The sequence below is a fragment of the Cydia splendana genome, chromosome 13 (assembly GCF_910591565.1).
Source record: "Cydia splendana chromosome 13, ilCydSple1.2, whole genome shotgun sequence".
Taxonomy (NCBI): Eukaryota; Metazoa; Arthropoda; class Insecta; order Lepidoptera; family Tortricidae; genus Cydia; species Cydia splendana.
The window spans coordinates 2,343,345-2,357,349 of NC_085972.1; positions in this window are offsets into that span (position 1 = coordinate 2,343,345).

Sequence of the window (14,005 nt, forward strand, 5' to 3'; positions counted from 1 at the left end):
CATGACGTTCGCCTTGATGATTGGCGCGCGTCTCACGCACGACTTTCACTTCATTTCGCGTGCACCAATCATCGTGAGCGATTTTCAAGATCGTATCAAAATAAAACCAAAGCTGTAACAAGTTTATAAATCTGAATCGTGCTCCGGTCGAGATTTATCTCGATAAATACTTACTCGTACACAGAGTTACTAACGGCCCGCTTCAAACTTTAAGATACGTCAATTAATAGATCTAGAAACGATATGGATTAGATATGTCAGTGTCAAATGTGAAGTCTTCAAAAAAAAACGTCACTTTTGACAATGACACATCTAATCCATATCGTTTCTAGATCTATTAATTGACGTGTCTTAAAGTTCGAATCGGGCAGTTAAATGCTATTAGTTATTCTTCAAAACATGTTAGTATTCAGGTCGTTTACCAGTTTTTACGTAAAACGTGTAGTTTATTACGCTAATATCTGAACTAAACTAACTTAGTCGCTATTTAGGAAGCACCGACGCCCAGAGGAAACTGACCGTCACACAACAAAAACGTCGTAAGTGCCGTTCCACTAACTATACAAAAGATGTTTTAGGTACTGACGGGAAACTAGGTGACTTACGCCTTGGCTTGGTATCCGCGAACTTTTGGACTGTTATGCTGGATGCTTACCAACTAATCGTCTCAAAAACATCGGCAAAAGACGGGTTAGTCTTTTTTCACCACACCAGCTCGGAAAGGCTTACTTTGCACTTCAAAAACTGATAGCAATGTTGCATTTTATTCATATGTGAGGCAAAGTAATCAAATGCAAATTTTGAGTTGTTTTCTTATGTTTGCTGGTAGAATTGACTTTTAAATGTTTATTATTGATGATAAAAATATTTAAAAACATTCATTTGGATTTGATTTTGTTTGATATTTTATGGATTTAATAAGTAATTTCAAAATTTAAGAATAAAACAAAATAATTAAACTAAATATTAAAATAAAAACTAAAATTAAACTCTAACAACTATATACAGATATTTACAAATAAAAAATGGGAGCTAGCTCTGCGCCGGATGGTAGGGTGCCCAGAAGGCTGGTGGCATTGCCGCGCTGAATGGCAATGCCAATTCTCTGGGCAAGGAAGTACCCAGCCCTCTGGTCACCCGTAGCATCATTGAGACGCTTCGCTAGCTCCCTAAATATGGAATGTGCTCCGGGTCCCTAAGGCCCGAGGGTCTCCACCCCAAACGGCTCAAACATGCAACCAGAATCAATGGCTGCATATTTGCGCCGTTTGAGGTGCTCGGCCGTTGCGGCGGCCGTCCCGGCCTTGGTCGAGGTCCCTGGGAGGTGGGACTGCGCCAGAGTGTCGACACACGTGGCGTCCCAGACTAGGGGCCGGCCCAGCCTCCAGGGAACAAGAGTCATGCCGTCGGGCCGTTTGCCGTCGTCCCTGGTCAGACCTGTGGGCTCTAGGACGGCTGGTGCTCCGGCACTGGTAAAGGCCCGGCGCAGAATGTCGTTAATGCTAGCGTGGCGTGTGATGCGGCCCGCGCTTCTGCTGCAAGACAGACCATGCAGGCCCTTACCAGTGACGTTGGAACCACAGTGACATGTGTGCGGGGCAACACAGACCGCTCCGAGTCGCAGTGCCATCGAAAGCCTAAACGTGTCATTGCTGAGAAGAGTGCCTAGATTTTTGGAGGGTAAAGCGTGTAACCACGCCCCCGACTCCCACTCGGAACAAGCCAGGAGACGAGCACGCTCCACGGGACTGGTGAACGTTTCGTGCAGGTGATCCCGTACCAGAGCGCAGAGCGGCTCATCCCATTGTCGTTGCGAGCAGGGGGTCGTAGGCAGGTCAGTGTTGGGGCAGTTCGCCCTCCAAAAATCTATGGCATCTGTGGCAAAAGAAATTTTGAGATCAGGAGGGTTTATTAGAATTTTGGCAACTAAATTTTGAGTGCTGTGGATTGATGAAAGAAATGCGGGAAGAGATATAATCGAAATTTTGCGGATCCCAATACCTCCGTGTCTAATAGGAAGGGAGGCTTGGGACCATTGGTTGTAGTCCAAATCAATGTTTATGACTGATGTAAGGGTGGTTTTTATCACATCATCAAGTTTTTCTAAAAGGTCGGGGTACATCCAAAGGTGGCTGCAACGAAGGGCATATGTAAATTTTGGGACGAAAAGGCAGTATTTGATTAAAGTGTAAGCCATATGAACATTGATTTGGCGCAAGCGGTCTGAAAACGTAATAAAATTTTGATAATTTTGATTGACAAATGCCGGAAAGGATTCGTCCAGGACGGGTGAACCAAGGAGGTGAAGCGAAGTGCTGTCTATATTTTTAATGCTTTTGGTATTTTACATTTAATATTTGTTTTGGGTTGGTGTGGTGAAAAATTTTGTGTTTCACTCGGGGGCAAATTTTGTTTAACCCTCGTGCTTGGAAACGCTCGCAACGCTCAAGATTCCATTGTTCGAACCACTCGCTACGCTCGTGGTTCAATTTTGGAATCTTTCGCTTGCTCGGGTATCAATATTAGCACGAGCGGTTAAACAACAACTTATTACCCCCTTGTAAAACAAATAACTATTTAACCCTTTACCTACGGGTGTCAACCAGAGTTGCCAGTAAGGCAACACCGCTGCAGTACGGGTGTCAACTATAGTTGATCGAAGTAATGGTCGTGTTCAACATTTTTTTAAAACAAAACGAGACCTTGTGGCTTGGTAATAGCGGTCACATTATGCACTGTGATTAGTATAGATACAAAGTAAAAAATATCCGAATATTTCGGTAGATGGCTCTGACATAAACATAATTTTAAAATTACCGCTTTTTTGCTGGCAACTGGAGTTGACACCCGTACTGCAGAGGTGCTAATAATTGAATTCAATATGGCGGACAATAGTGTTGTTTTCAAATTTCATCGACTTGTTGTCGATATGAGAGTACGTCGTGGGAGTGTTTGGAGTGTTATTTTTAGTGTTTTTTTACCGTTTTTGGTTAAAATATTGGAATTTAACATGTTATGAAATCATTATTAGGTACTATTGTACCTAATAATAATTTTACCATAATCATAACTTGTTAAATTTCAGTTTTACATTTACTAGGTTATCGATATATCGACAAATGCGTCGATAGACGCACATCATTATTTTCCATAAGTGGCAAATTGTTTTAGTGCAATGTTTTTTGTGATTGATATTTATGCATTATTTTCATAATTATCATTATTTAAGTGTTTATTTGTGTTAAGTATATTATAAACTAAAAACATTAATGTTCTTAAACGTAAAATTGTGAAATCCACGAGTAGTAACTTAAAAATCTTCAATTTCTTAGTGACTGGTATATTGCTGTGAATTACTGTGAAAAAATTGTGAATATTATTACTCCAAGTGATTATTTATTGATTAAACACATTATACTTATTATGTGTGTGAAGTTTCAAGTGTGTAGCTGTAATACTTCAAAAGTTACAAGTAAGTGAAATTATGCCTAACCGCTGACTCTCGCCAAAACATGCCCGTATTGGGCGGTGACGGAGCGATATAATAGCCCGTAGGTAAAGGGTTAACTCACCCACAGAACACCGCCTCTAGAAACCTAATATTGGCCATTTTGTTCCCGACGCAAATCACCAAACTGTGAGGTGCGGGAGGGGTGCTCACGGCGTTGCGATTGGTCGTTTCAAACATGGCGCGCTGAGACGTGTAAGCGTAGGGATGGGACATGTTCATTACAGGTAGTGGGTACTGCTACCAGTGACACCGAAATTTATTGTGGTTAAATTGTTACCAATTTAGTATACTTAGAGTAAACTTACTTAATAATTATATTGATTAATTTAATATTTAATTAAGTAATTTAACAATGTACCTGAAATTTTTACTTAACATATTAGGGCATTTCTGTTTAAAGTACCCAGAACATGAATTTTAAAGTTTAGAATTTTTATATTATTTCTACTCAGAATCGCAATCTCTTTCGATACGCGAAAAAAGTGTCGCCAAAATCTCATACAATTATTTTCTTTTGTCCGTTTTATTAAGGTCATAGAAGGTTGTATTGAAAACATATTCAAATGGACCAATAACATATGCCTATTACAAATCAACTCCGACTTCTCTCGCACTTCTTTGAAGTTCATCATCAGGTCCATCTCGTGACATGAGACCTACCTGCGCACTTAGAGGATTCTAAAAAACCCATACAACATATGTCTATCACAAACCAACGCCGAGTTCCCTCGCACTTCTTTGAAGTTCATCATCAGGTCCATCTCGTGACATGAGACCTAACTGCTCACCTAGAGGATTCTAAAAACCCATACAACATATGTCTATCACAAACCAACACCGAGTTCCCTCGCACTTCTTTGAAGTTCATCATCAGGCCCATCTCGTGACATGAGACCTAACTGCTCACCTAGAGGATTCTAAAAAACCCATACAACATATGTCTATCACAAACCAACACCGAGTTCCCTCGCACTTCTTTGGAGTTCATCATCAGGTCCATCTCGTGACATGAGACCTAACTGCTCACCTAGAGGATTCTAAAAAACCCATACAACATATGTCTATCACAAACCAACACCGAGTTCCCTCGCACTTCTTTGGAGTTCATCATCAGGTCCATCTCGTGACATGAGGCCTAACTGCTCACCTAGAGGATTCTAAATAACCCATACAACATATGTCTATCACAAACCAACACCGAGTTCCCTCGTAGGTACTTCTTTGAAGTTCATCATCAGGTCCACCTCGTGATATGCGGCCTAACTGCTCCGCTGGCCTATAGGATTCTAAAAAAACTTACACAACATGTTACCTATATATTATGTCTAAAATGGTACAATACGGTATGACGAAGCACGAAGTTTCCGCAACTGAAAAACCATCATCGTCACATCACTAGTCGAAAGGGAAAGGGATAGCGCATTGCATTTTCAAGTTGACGAAAAGGGACGGACATACTTCGCCTCTGCTTACTGACCAGTATAAAATGAACCCCGCGGACAAGAAACATTATTCAATGAAATAATGAATTTGACTTTCCCGTGGGATGTTATTCCATCTGTTTCGTAAGTAGATGTCTTAGATGACTTGCCACACCATATTACGCTGCAATATCCCATGATTTCCCAATGAATTCAATAGTTTACGATTTATTTTCTTAGACTCGTGCACACTGCTAACAGGTCGTAACCTTGGGCGCAACTGATCGGAGCGGCGCGCGAACAATCTTATATTTGACCTATACACCATACGGGCGGTGACCGCGAGTCGTCCTATAAGCTCGGTCTATATAGTTAGGGAGGCGAGGTAGCTAAATGGCGTAATTCAACGGCGCCGTCGAGACCTATCAAAATCGAAAGATAAAATAATTTCGAAAAGAAAAGCTCGTATGGCAAAAACCATTTTAGCGGTGGGTTTGGCGTGTACGGTTTTTCAAAAATGTTAAAAAAAACAGTTACTTGGGCATTCTCGAGCGCGTCAGATATTCATACTACGTATGCCCCGAGTGCCTCTGATAACAACGGTATACTAATCTGCCGGTTTGCGTGGTGGGGGTAGGCATATAAAGTAGTCAAAAATGCAAAAAAAAAAAATTTACTCGAGCGCGTCAGATTTTCGGAAGGGGTGTTAAGTAGGCCCCAAGGAAGCTTCCTTTAAAAAAACTGACGATTTCGGCGTGACGATAAGTTACGATGAATTTTTGAAAATGCAAAAAAAAAAAGTTTTTTTGAAATACTCGAGCGCGTCAGATTTTCATAGGGGAGGTTTATCTCGGTATCCTGAAAGCATATTTTTTTTAATCTGACAAAAATGTTGGTGGGTTCTCTTAATCTGACCGAAAAAGGTTTTTTGGTTTCTTTTTTTCCTTTCTTTCTCCTTGATAAAACGGGGAATTTAAGAATGACAATAAAATTACCTTTTTTGTTTATTTAAACTTTTTTTTTGTAAAATGTATCGTTCGCGACTTATATGCCGCAACGCGTTCTTAGGAAGACGAAATGGCTCCTCCACACTTCCGGTCATGCGGAAACCGGCAGATTTTGTATTTTTAGTAAGTTTTAGATTATATTCTTCAAAATAAAAAATAAAAAAATCGCGCTCGAGAATGCCGGATTAACGTTTTTTTTTACAAGTTCGCGACCCTATAACTCGGCGGCGTCAAGGACTTATCGTCAGATTAGTTAAATTTAGTCTTTAAACACTAAAATCAACCCCCAATATCTTAATCTGAGGCGCTCGAGTATTTCAGACTATCCATTTTTTTTTACTAATCTGATCGTCTATCCTAGGCGCGCGTCACTACATATAGAGCTAAATACTTTACAAGGTTGTTCTATTAGGTCTAAGGTATCTCTCATATCTTAAACTGCCACGCTCGAGTATTGCCGAAAATTCCCCTATTCGCCTCCCTAACTAATAGGGGTTGGTCTGTGAACTCACCAAACAATACATTTTAAGGTGTGAAGCGCTAGTGAATGAATTGTCTTTTTTTTGTGATCTTTATGTCTCGCACAACATATTATAAGAACAACGAAATTCATCATATAATGAGCATGCGTCTTTGCAACTGTATAACTAGATTATAATACCTACCATGTGTGTTTTACATAATTCGAGCGTAAATACCTATTTTATCCACGAACATAATTATATACACGTGCCGGCTCTCGCCAGTCGATTCGGACCGATACATTTTGACGATGTTATTTTTCGTAGGGTAAAATCGATTGTTCTTCAATCATTCTAACAATCTTCATGCTGATCGAAAGCTGGTTTATAATAAGCTTAATTAATTATGGAAACAGTAGGTTGTATTAAAATTAAAAACCAAGCTTAAAAATAAACTAATTTGCCCCAAATCCCCGTCTATTGGCAGCGTGCCCAGAAGGCTGGCAGCATTGCCACGTTGTATGGCAATGCTGATCCGCTGTGCTAGATATGACCGGGCTGTAGTTGGTTTCTCGAGGCAATTATTTGCTAAGCACTATGAATACACAGGCCTGATCCCCGATTTTCCTGTATCCTGACAACTCGCCGAAAACTTCACTATACGGGTTTGTTTAAAAGTTTTAAAACTAGTCGATCGACCCATCATTTTAAATCTGGCCAATGGATCCCTTTTTATTTTCGTACGATTTGTTTCTATCATGGCAGTTTATTTTAACATGAGAAAGATTCCACTTCACTAAAGATTCCCCAATCTATGCGGACGTGGGTGTGAATCCTCGCATAGAAGGATTCGAATTGGGTGTCAGCCATTTGATATTTGTCCTCGTAAGTCCCCGCGTAATTGTACAAGTACAAATTAAATTCGAGTTATGAACTCTTATAGAAATAAAAGAAAGTTCCAAATTCAAAAGCGCAAAAATTGGCTTGGGTCTTACGAGGGTATCACTAAATGGTTTAAGAAGGAAACTTGACTAATCCCAACAAGTTTTTTGATCAAGGTTCGTTATTGCCTATGCCAATTTTGAATTAGGTACCTAGGTAGCCAAGCGAATCCTGGTCTGTTTTCAAAACAAATTAAGCAGAACTAGTGCTCATACAATACCAGTGCTTAATTAACATGTCTCGTAGACTCGTAGTTATATGTATTGTTACAAAAATTATTACATACATCATTTCTGTGGTTAATATTTATATTAGTTAAATCTTTGGTTACCTAATTCAAACCTACAACTTAACTATTCCTTTTGCTGAGCACTTATTTAAATTGCCCCGCGGGAAGCTTTCATTATCTCCAGATATACTAGATAGAATTTCCTTGAACACGCGCACATTGTTTCTCTGAGTAAAAAAAAACTACATAAAACTAAACTGGCCTGCTCCAATAGAAAAATATAATATTACATATATCTGTTTGTTTTATTTTAGATTTAGGTAATTATAGTTTTTAGCATTAGAAAAAAGGTAAACAATCTTGACGTGTCTTTTTATTGAAATCACATTTGAAAAATAAGTCATGGCAATTATATGTAACAATTATGAATCATATACGATTATTTACATTCTTTTGCTTTCATAGGTAATGGTTACTGATGTTTAAAAGGCATCTTTCAATTAAAAGACACATCAAGATCGCATAGTCTTTTTCTAATGCTAAAAAAACGAACCATAGTTTATGTAGATTCCAAGTGCCAAGAGTTTCACCTCTGTCGAACTAGTATTAGGTACGATTACGCATACTTCGCTAATGGATGTAAGATAGATACCAAGTTGCAGTAGATGGAAATAACAGTCGATCCAAAATGTTTCCTGAACTGATTAACGGAAATACAGTAAGTTTGTAGTCGGATTCGCTTCCGCAATGAATGATTTCTGCAAAACGATATTTCAATATTAATAGCCATCCAATAATACACCTTATATACAAAGAAGAGAGGTATGAAATTGCAAATATACTTGCAAATAGATAATCCCTTTCAGATGGGTTATCCCGAAAATGGCAGTTGCGGCGAGTTCGTAACGACACCTACTCAATCCAGCGGCTAAGTGTTTATGATCTCGTTTTGATGTGTTCTGACATTGATAAGGTCTCATATCTAGTTGAAATTATATAGAATAGGTTTTAGTTTTGTCTAGAGCAAAAAACGCGTAAATTTTCTTCATTTTGTAGATAATATTGAAGAACTGCACGATTATAGCTATACATATAATTTAATACAAACTTTGTTTCCTGGGCCGTTTGATCCTAACCCTTGCGTATGGGCATTTGGGCAACTACTGTTTCATTTTGATATCATAAGGGGCCCACTGATTACCAGTTCGCCGGACGATATCAGCCTGTCAGTTTAACATCAAAATTTGACAGCTCCAAACAATTGACAGGCTGATATCGTCCGGCGAACTGGTAATCTGTGGGCCCCTTTAGACTATATTTCTTTCAAGAAATAATAACAAACCTTATACGTTACAAAAACTGAAATGACAAGCGGAGTTACACAACAAAGTCTAAAAGTATCACTAAAAAGACTTCGGAGCATTTAGGTACTTCTCAAAGAAACTTTTTTACTCCCCGCGAGCTGCGTTCGTTCCACTACGGAAATTGGTCCGCCTTCCCGACGACGCAAAAGGACATCGATACGTGTTTACTTTCAAAAACCGAATGTTTTTCACATTCGTTCGTTCTTTCAAAGTGTAGCGGGACGGACATCCGGAGAGAGACATGAATGTCGATGGAATACTAAGAAGGCCGTAAAGACCAACATAACTGGCACCAAAAGGGAACCTTGGGGTACTCCGGAATTAAACTGAAGTAACGTTGTGAATCATATCGTAAGTTAGCTCTTATTGTTTGTCATTTTGATAAAACTACACAGTTGCAAAAGGTTTTATTTAACCGAGTCTTTAAATGGCGTTTATAACGTTTCATAACCAAGTGTCTGCTGAGTCCGATGCTTGCGGTGAAAGATAACTCTATTGGAGTTCATTGAGCGTGTGGATGCAATCTCGCTGTTTACATTGGTCTAGGTGCCAAGTGGAAGGCATAAATCCTTTAAGTATTGTTCAACAGTAAGGGGCGTTTCGGAACGTTTGTTACATTCACGTTTCGTGTTTCGGGAAAGTTTGAACACATGAAATATAACTTAGGGTTAGTGTTTTTTTAATAAAATTACGATTGAGGCTCTTAGGCTTTGTAGAGTAAAAAGGCCGGTATTTTTTTAAGAACCACATACAGTAAAATACAATTTTTAAGGATATTAGTCAATGTTTTAATCATATATTATTACATTCATTGCCAGAAATCCAATTAATATAGTTCTGTGTTTATCGGCTACGCTACGCTCGTAGCGCGTAGCTTGCGCTCGCAATGAGTGTGTTATTCCTGAATTCAATACTTCATTGAATGTAAGTTGTCTAGATATACTGTACGAAAAAATGGAACTTTTAATGCCTGATAAAACATAAAAAAAAACATTTCGTTTAAAACAAAGACGCATTGTAATACGCTTAAATTATATGATTTATATATGTAAGTACCTACAACCCACATAATATTGCTTTTAAACACTTTTTAAAGGTGTAATAATTGTGATATCACAGTAGGTTTAGGTCTTTTTTATCATAACTAGACTTTTATGTATTGATCATTTTGTAACGTACTATCTATATGTCTGACTCAACTAGCGACCTTTCTCACAAAATAAAAATAAACGAAAATACCGCAACTGCGTATTACCTCGCCCAGGTACACGTGAATAATAAAATAAATGTACATTATTACACATGACTGAACACTCAAGTGAATCATATTACAACGAAAACAATCCAATGGAGTGTTTTATCAGAATTCCGTCTTCCCTAAACACAAAGCTTTATAAATACCCCGTTGCGAATAAACATATATGTTGAGGTGGGTTGAGTATACAGGGTGATACAGGAGACGTGAGCAGGACTAACACTGTGCATTTCGTAAATTATACGCAACTGTTTCGTATCAGGTTAACGTAAATTTTCTAGTCGTGTTAAAAAAAAAAAGTTATTAATTTATTTAGGACATGCATGGTCACCCTAAAATTAGAATACTAAACTACCGATATTCTGTGTCAATTGAATGTCATCATTGTCATCACGGTCTGGTTACTTTTGAAAACTCGTACCTCACTCAAGTTTGACAGTTTATTTTCTTCGTAATCAAAATGCTGTCATTACGGTTAAAGAGGTTTTATGTTTATTAATTAGGTCTTGTAGGGTGACCATGATTGTAGAGAATTAGATTTGCCCTCACCAAAAGTTAAAAAATAGGAAAAAGTGTGGTTGTTTCACCTAAATACGACGGCGATCGTTCAATTATCAGTTACTGAGAGTGCAGGATTAGTCCTGCTCACGTCTCATGAATCACCCTGTATTTGATTCGTTTTGCCCCAAATATGAGTAAGGCTGCTGTATGTTTCTGTTGTACGCTGTACATCGCGTGGCGATGATAATTAAAATATGAATAATACAGTTGTTTTTACAATAAATGCTTCCAATTAGTGGCTGCTTTATTTATGAATATGGTTCAAATTGTTCTTCACATTTTTATTTCGCTATCTCTGATTGAAACATGCTGCTAATTATTCTAAATTCGTACATATGTTAATTTATCTTTGTAGCAGCCAGTTAGCTGGTACACTAGTAACTTTAGGTGGGCTGGACCCTCGGGGCCGAATGTGGTTCCGAGGGTCCAGCTTCAGGTGGGTTGGTGGTGAGCAGCACAGCAAAGAGCACTTGTAGTGATGACGTAGATATATTGTAAGTTAAGATACAAGTAAGTAAGGTGACCCTCCTTCTCAGGAACCTAAGATGCGTCTATATCTCTCTTGTCTGGACAGCAGTTTTTATATCGTTGACTATCTTGTTTCCGCCATTAGAGTTGCTGTTCGACAAAACGTGAAGAACGTGCGACTCTAATACGGATGATAATCACGTAATACCATGTACGATATGTACGTGCAGCTAATTAGGTAGATTCCGAAATGCATGTACAGTGATAAGACTGTACATATTGGCAACCCCTAACGAAGCGAAAATTGTTAGCTTGAGAAAGAGAGTCGTTACAAAGTAAGTAAAGGTGCGTAAGTAAAGTACAAAGTAATTAAGTAAAGTTAACTAAAGTAAAATAAGCTATCGATCAAATTCGAAGGCAATGTCCGCTGCGGCGTCGTCCCGCTGTTCCTCTCGGCTGGCTGACGGCTGCGCCTCCTTCCCACGTTGCAGATTCCTTGCTGCCGGAGTAGGCTGCATTTCTATGTCCTCATGACGTCGCTTAATAGACTTGAGCGAGCATTGACTTCGTGACGTACGTTTCGCACATAGTTTCGGGAAACGTCGCTTCCCAGCCCAAACGGCGAATGAGCTATTCCTAACAGCAGGTAGCTGATGGCATATTGATGCATATCATGACTGGAGACAGTTGACGGCAGGGCTTGTTCCTGCCTATGCTGCAGTGTTAGCTTTCGATCGATTTCCGCTTCTGCTGCGTCATCGAAAGCGGCGGTTGATACCTTGTAGGGAGTTAGACCGATCACGATCCGATTTATTGAAGAGTTAGCGTTAAACACCGGTACGTTGATACCGTAGTCAATTTTAATTTTGCTATTAAACTGGTTATGGGAGTGGATCGTAGGGTGCGATGCTTGCGCCGCATATCCTTGCGGTAACGTAACGAACCCCGACGACGTCATCGTGTGAGTGGTAACTTCGTCCATACATGTTATTCGTAGTGAACAGGTGTCACAACAAACTGCACGCCAAGCATTTGTCGCATGAAGTTCAATCCACTCGTTCTTGCATGACGTGTTTATTATATCACACAGTGTAGTATAGTGCCGTCCCAGCAGTTTTGCTTCGCACGAGACATTGTTATTGTTTAAGTTGTAGACAAGTAGATTCTTACTGCAAACGTAGCTGTCTGGCCTTTGCTGTATGCAGTATTTTAATATTTCCTCGGTCAAGGTAATGTAAATGTTTTTCCTGAAGTTCACGCCAATGTATTTCGATTTTGATGTTCGTTAGCGTATTGAACATCCTTTAATTAGCAAGTGCGTGCCCAATGACGCCGAATTGAAATAACTGGTTGCCATCACTATTTATAATGTAGACTCGACCTTCGCAAAGTGATTTGATTCTGAATAAACTCGAGTAGGTAGTTCTCGTTGTCCTTCACAGCCTCTACATCATTTTGATACTTGTCCGCGAATCTCTGGTCCAAGATCCCGAGCAAACTGTTGACTGCGTAGCCCACTCCGTCGAATAGGCTCCGTTTATGTGCTTATGCGGGGCCAGAAGTAACGAGTTATATAGTATAGTACTTCCAAAAGTCCATTTCATGGTATAATTGCTCCATCGTAGCTTTGCAATAGCGAGGGTCAGTTTTCTGGCATTATTTATCGGTTTCGTGCAGGTAGCCTTCTACCTGACTGACAGCCTGCCAATAGCTACTTAAGTTATAATACATGAGAAGAGTCTATTCGTCGTGCATTATTTGTAGCTGGCCCATTGCATCATAATAAATGGGGCGCTCCGGTTCAAACGCTGTAATCTGAGCCGGTGCCGTATTACCGCCAGCGGTGGCGGCGTGTGACTCATTCGTTAGTTAAGACACACATTGCTATTAACGATGCAAATAACGTCATCAGAGTTGGCTTTGAGAGTTTACTTTGATGATGAGCTGATCTTCTCGTGCTAAGTTCCGCTTCCTTGTTTTCTTCTCGCTTGTCACCTCCGCAGTTAGATTCTATAGGTAGCGGTGATAGCTTGACTATGGGACGCTTCGTGATCCCTGACTTCGTCTTTATTGTTGTCACTCTTACGCGGCCGTCGTGAGTCTCCAACATCATTTACCGGGCGGCAGATTATCATCCTTTATTAGGACCACATCACCTTCTTTCAAGTTCTTGGTTGGTTGATTCCGTTTGCCCCTGGTTTGAAGATGCGATAAGTTTTCATTCGCCCAGGTCTTTCAGAAGTGCTGGTGCATGTGTTCGATAAGTTGCCATCGACACCGCAAATCAATAGTTTTTTTTTCCGTCACTGTAATCCGACAACGGCAGCGACAAAATTGAACTCCCGGTCAGGAAATGACCGGAAGTGATACAGTTATAAAACTCCTCCGGGTCCTCCGTTAAGGGACATAGCGGCCGTGAGTTCATACAGGCTTCAATACTGGTTAGAAGAGTAGAAAACTGCTCGTACGTTAGCTTTTGATCTCCTAACACTCGTTTTCCCCATCTCGTCAAAAACTCAGGCGGTAATAGAAGCTGAAAACCCTTGTACTCATTCTTCAGTTTCCTGGCTGACCCGATGAAATTCGTTCCGCAGTCTTCCTTTATTTAGTTTTATCTCTACGGACCCCGTGAAATCAACGCCGGTGTGCGTAAACGGCCTCGAAGGGGTGACTCGCTGCTTTCGTAAGTCGGCCATAAGTTGATAGTTTTCCTTAGATTTAAATCGATGGCACGTCACACAGTGTCGTAACCGTGCCTTTACAGTCCTGTTCCCACTTATGATCCA